Here is a 6,000-nt window from a genome sequence, read left to right as displayed (position 1 = left end):
AGGGAGATTGTCCTTCCTCCAATTGCAGAATGACGCCCTCTCGTGGCTGGGAATGGCTAGAGTTCTGCTCCTGTGCTGGCATGTGCTCTGGTCTCTTGTCCCTTACTGGCATGCGCTTGTTCCTGGAATAGTTTGTGCTAGGATCATGGGCTTGCTCATGCTAGCTCATGTTCAGGTCATGAACTTACAGATTCTCTTGTCCCTTACTGGAGTACACTCAGGTCGAGGACCTGCTTGTGCTTGGATCACATGCTGATTCGCGTGCATGTCTGGAGCCAGCATGCGTGAAGATCCCAGATTTTCGAGTGCTTGGTCCTGTACAAGCTTGCACACAGGTCCCTTGCTGGCATGCGCTCAGAGCCCTTATTGGCATGTGCTCGTTCCTGAAATGGCTTGTACTTGGATCCTGGGTTCAACTGTCCTTGGGTCCCATATGGTTCATGACCTGAATCGGAAGTCCACTACACGCAAAGGGGGGGGGGGAGAAGCTCAGTTCACGCCTCCTGTACAGAGCTTAGCTTCAAGGGGGGCAGAGTTCCACAGTACAGTGAGGGGCGCCACAGGATGGTGCCCTCTTGTGGCCAGGAGTGGCTAGTGCTCTGGTTCCGTGCTGGTGTGCGCTTATTCCTGGAATGGTTCATGCTGGGGTCATGGGTTTGTTCAAGCTGGGTTCCCGAGCTGGCTCGTGGACTTACAAACGCTCCTGTCCCTAGGGTAGAGAACTGGCTGGTTCTTAGATCACATGCTGGTTTGTGCGCATGTCCAGGAAAGGCATGCTCTCATTCCCGATAGGCTCGCGTATTGGTCCCTTGCTGGCGCATGCTCCAGACCCTTACTGGCACGCGGTCATTCTTGGAATGGCCCCCACTCGGATGGCGGTGCTCGAGTCCCGAGCTTGCTTGTGCGTTACTGAAGTGTGCTTGGGTCAAGAGCTCGCTGGTGCAAAGGTCCCTTGCTGATTTGTGATTTGGTAAGTAAGGGTTCCTTACTATCATGCTCTTTGGTAGCCAACCTGCTTACAGTCAGGTGCCATGTTGGATCGCCTGCCAGTCTAAGCCTGGTGCGTGCAAGGGTCCAAAACTTATCCAAGCAATGGTTCAAAACTGGCAAGTACTTGGTCCTGGACTGGCTCAGGCTCTGGTCCTGTGGTGGCGTGTGCTGGTTACTGGACTGGCTTGCATTTGAATCATGCCTAAATCATCCTCAGCCCCCATACTGGTTCATGTTCAGGTCAGGAACTGGTGTACACTAAATGGAGTGCACTCAGACTACAGACTGGCTCAAGCTATGTTCCCTAACTGGCGCATGCTCATGTCCTTTCCTTGAATCAACTTCCCATTGGGAGGTTATGGGGTCAGGCCTCTGAGGTAGTCGTGAGCTATGGAAGGGGTGAGGTTCCACAGGGCAGTAGAGGGAGATTGTCCCAACTCGAGTTCCAGACTGGCATATTCTCAAGGCCCAGGTTGGTGCGTACGGGTTGGTGCGTACTCATTTCCTGGATTGGCTGGCAACTGCTCGGGGGACTGTATCTGAAGTCTACTACACATTGGGTGGGGGCCTCAGTTCAGGCCTCCTAGGTAGAGAGCTTAGCTTTGAAGGGGGCAAAGTCCCACATTGCAGTGTAGGGAGATTGTCCTCCCTTGAATCACAGACTGTCACCCTCTTGTGGCCAAGAGTTGCTAGTGCTCTGTTCCCGTGGTGGCGTGTACTCTGGTCCCTTATCGGCATATGAGTGTTTGTGGAATGGCCCAAGTGCGGGTACTGGGCTTGCTCATGCTGGGGTCTCGTGCGAGGTGGTATTTAGGTCATGGACTATCATGTTCCTGTCCCTTATTGGCATGTGCTTGTGTCGAGGATCTGCTCATGCTCGAATCATGTGCTGATTTGCATGTGTTTCTAGGACCAGCATGCATGAGGATCCCAGCTTGGCATGCCAACAGTCACAGGCAGGCTCATACACTGATCTCTTGCTGGTTTCTACTCAGGGCTCTTATGGGCACATGCTCTTTCCTGGAATGGCACCCAGTTGGATCACAGGCTTGCTTATGCTCACATCTCAACTTTTCATGTTCTGGTCCATTACTAGAGTGTGCTCGGATTGAGAGCTAACTCATTCTGTGGTCCTGTACTAGTTCATGATTTCGCAAGGAATCAGTGAGCACTAGGGCCCTTACTGCCATAAGCTTTGGTCACCCACCTGCTCTCTCTCACATGCAAGTGAGATCGCCCTCGAGTCTAGGATTGGTAGTATGCTAGAGTCAAAGACTAGAGTAGCAATGGTTCAAGACTGTGCACACTTGTTCCTGGATTGGCTCGCACTCAGATCACCAGCTCCATTGACCTTTGGTCATGCTGGCTCGTGGATGGGTCATAGACTGGAATATGGTCGATTCCCTTACTGGAGTACACTTGCACAGCATACTGACTCAAACTATTGTCCCAGGCTGGCATGTGCTTTACTTTCCACTTGGGGAGGGATAGGGTCAGGCCTCTGGGTTAGGCATGAGCCTCAGAGGGGACAAGATCCCACAGGGCACTGTGGGGAGATTATCCCCCATTCAAGTACAACACTGGCACACTGTCAGGGCCTGGGCTTGTATGTGCTCAGTTCCTGGACTCGCTAGTATGTGCTCAGGTCCTGGTCTGGAGTCTACTTCCCATGGGGTGAGGGGACCTGGGTTCATACCTCCTGTGTAGACCTTAGCTTTGGAGGGGGCAAATTCACACGAGGTGGAATGGGGAGATTGTCCTCACTAGAGTCATGGACTGGCATCCTGTTGTGTCCCAGGTTGGTTTGCTCTGTCCATGCTGGTGCCTGCTCATGTCTCTTACTGGAGTACTCTCGTTCCTGGACTACTCAAGCTGAGATCACAGGCTTGCTTGTGCATGGGTCCTGTCCTGGCTCATGCTTGGGTCAGACTGACATGTCCTCACATCCCTTACTGACGTGCACTCAGGTTGTGGACGCACTCATGCTCTGGTCATGGACTGCCAGGTGTTTGGGTCTCGGTCTGGAGTCTAGTTCCTACTGAGGGGTGTCTGTGTTGAGGCCTGTCATGTAGGTGTGAGCTTCAGTGGGTCGAGGTCCTACAGTGCAGTGTATAGAGAATGTCCCTGCTTGAGTATGGACTGGCACACTCTTAGAGCCTGGGCTGTCCTGTGCTTGGTTCCTGGATTGGGTGTTGCATGCTTGGGGGTCCGGGATGGGAGTGTGCTTCCCACTGCATGGGGGTCCTGTGTTCAGGAGCCTTCTGTGCAGACGCCAGCTTCAGAGGAGGCGAAGTCTAACAAGGTGGTGCTGGGAGATTACCCCGGCTCGAGTTCCAGACTGATAGCCCCCTCAGGTCCTAGACTGGCTCACATAATGGGCTCATTCACATCCCGGACATAAACATGCTTGTGTCCTGGACTGGTATGCACTCTAGTCCTGTCTGGAGTCTACTTCCCATGGGGTGAGTGTTTGGGTTCAGACTTCTGGGTAGCCATGAGCTTCGTTGGGGGCAAGCTCCTACAGAGTGTTGTGGGGAGATCGTCCAAACTCAAGTCCTAGGCTGGTCCGCGTGTGCTTCTGGGGCTCACTTGCACTCAGGTCCCAGGCTGGCTCGCAGGTGAATCCTGGACTAGCTTAGGTCCTGGACCCTGGGTTGGTGTACATTCAGTTCCTGATCTGGATTCTTGTTTTAGCAGAGGATGTGTGGCTGGGCTCTGGCATCTTGGGTAGATGTGAGCTTCAGAGTGGTCGAGTTCCCTTTGGACATTGTAAAGAGATTATCCCCACTCATGTCACAGACTGGCACTCTGTCTTGTTCCAAGCACATGCTCACGTCCTGGACTGGCATGTGTTTGGTTCTTAGATGTGTCTGCTCAAGTCCTGGCCTGGCCCACACTTGGGTCTGGGCCGGCACGCACTTTATTCCCGGACTTGCTCTGCTTGGGTCCTGGTCTGGCTCATGTTTGACTTTCATGCTGGATCTTTTGGGTCTTAGCCTGGCACACGCCCTGCTCCTTTCCTGGCTTAGGCTTGGGTCCAGGTCTGATATCTACAGGGCCATCTTGGACACTAGACTGTAGAACCCGTCTGGGATCTGGCATCCTATGTAGATGAGAGCTTCGTAGGGGGCAAGGCCCCACAGGACAGCATGTTGAGATTGTCCCCACTCGAGTCCTGGATTGGAGTCCTCTTGCTTACCAGGTTAGTCCATGAACAGGTTCCATACTGCCTCTCACTTAGGTTCTAGACTGGCTTGGGTTTAGGTGGATCTGAGGTCTACTTCTGGTGCGGTGAGTGTCCTATGTTCAGGCCTCCAGGGAGACATGAGTTTCCTAGGGGACAGGGTCCCACAGCACTGTGTGCGAACATTGTCCCCACTCGAGTCCTAGGCTGGTGCCCTCTCGGAACCTGGGCATGCACATGCACGGGTCCTGGGCTGGCTTCTGCTGGCTTGGTCACGCTCATGTCCCTGAGTGGCTTGTGGTCCATCCTGAGCTGGCTCAGGTTCTGGCTTGGCATGCATCCATGTCAGGATACATTCAGTTCCCAGCCTGGCTCTCACTGCCCCATGGATGTGAACTCCCACTCTGGAGTCTACTTCCTGTGGAGCATGAGTTCAGGTCTAGTAAACAGATTTGAGATTCAGAGGGGACAAAGTCCCACATGGTGGTGCAGGGAGATTGACCCCATTCAAGTCACAGACTGGTTCCCTCTCGTGTCCCGGTCATACACAGGTCCTGGGCTGGTGCATGCTTTGGTTCCTGTCTGGAGTCTACTTCCTGCTGGATGTGGTCTGGCTTCAGTCCTCCAGCATAGGTTTGAGCTTCCAAGGAGGTGGGGGGGGGGGTTCCACAGAACAGTGTGGGGGAGATTGTCACTGGGCTGGGCTTTAGCAGACGAGGTTTTCCACTGGTAGCCAGGGTTGTGGAAGATGCAGGGACCTGACACCCAAACAATGTTGGTCTGGATAGTCTGCAGGAAGCAGAAGGGGCATGAGGAAGAGCTCTGGCCTCTTTGGCCTCTTCAAGCATGATGTCCCTTCTTGGGTGGGAGGGAGAGGGTCTGGGCCAAGTGCTCTGGTTCATTACCAGTGCTGGTCTCCCATGAGAGGGGTCTCTGACTGGGTACTCACAATTCCTAGCATTGATTTTGAGTTGAATGGCAGCATTGTGAAAGTTTCCTTCCCATTTTCTCTTCTTAAAAACACTTAAATTGAACCTCTAATTCTTTTTTAATTGATCAGTATAAATGTCAATGAGCTCATAGCTAATAGTTAATTTATATCTATTATGCCATTTGAAATAAGCATTAGGTTGCAGAACCATGTCTTCCTTTTTTTTTCTAGGCAAAATATAAAAGCTATTTTGTGTCGTAAGTATAAATATCTGCAGACTCAAGTTTTGGCAATATAAAGACTTGTATGAGAACCTGAACAATTGACTAAGGATTATTATTTACTTTTAATAAACAAAAAAGTCTAAAACTTCATCTGTATATATATATATATATATATATATATATGCACTTAAACCTAACTTTCAAAATGATAGAAAATTGACATATTAGAAGTTACAGAGTAAATATACAACATCCTAGGTCCATACTGTCTTTTTTTATTAATCTATATTTTGAAATAAAATACAATTACATTGTAGAAAAAGTCACAAAGGCATTAACTTATAGAAATGGATGAAGAATTGACTTTAATTTAGAAATCTGAATATAAGTGCTGAATATCAATTTTATTTTTTAAATGTCCAATCATAATTACTTTTCTATATTCTAATAGAGTTTACAATATGGCTTCTATTTCAAGAAGTTTCAGGAAGAATTTCAAATACCCTTTCTTTAGAGAATAACATGTTTAATTATCATGTACTTTTATTTGTAATCAGTGAATAATGATGTTATATAATTCAGAAAGGTAATAGAGAGGGAAAATATGCCAAAATCAGTACAAATTTTATCTTTTGCCAATAGAAGATGTAATGCAAACTATTTTTATCATG

Source organism: Dipodomys ordii, unplaced genomic scaffold (assembly GCF_000151885.1).
Source record: "Dipodomys ordii isolate 6190 unplaced genomic scaffold, Dord_2.0 Scaffold94, whole genome shotgun sequence".
NCBI lineage: Eukaryota > Metazoa > Chordata > Mammalia > Rodentia > Heteromyidae > Dipodomys > Dipodomys ordii.
Note: the sequence above shows the minus strand (reverse complement) of the source record.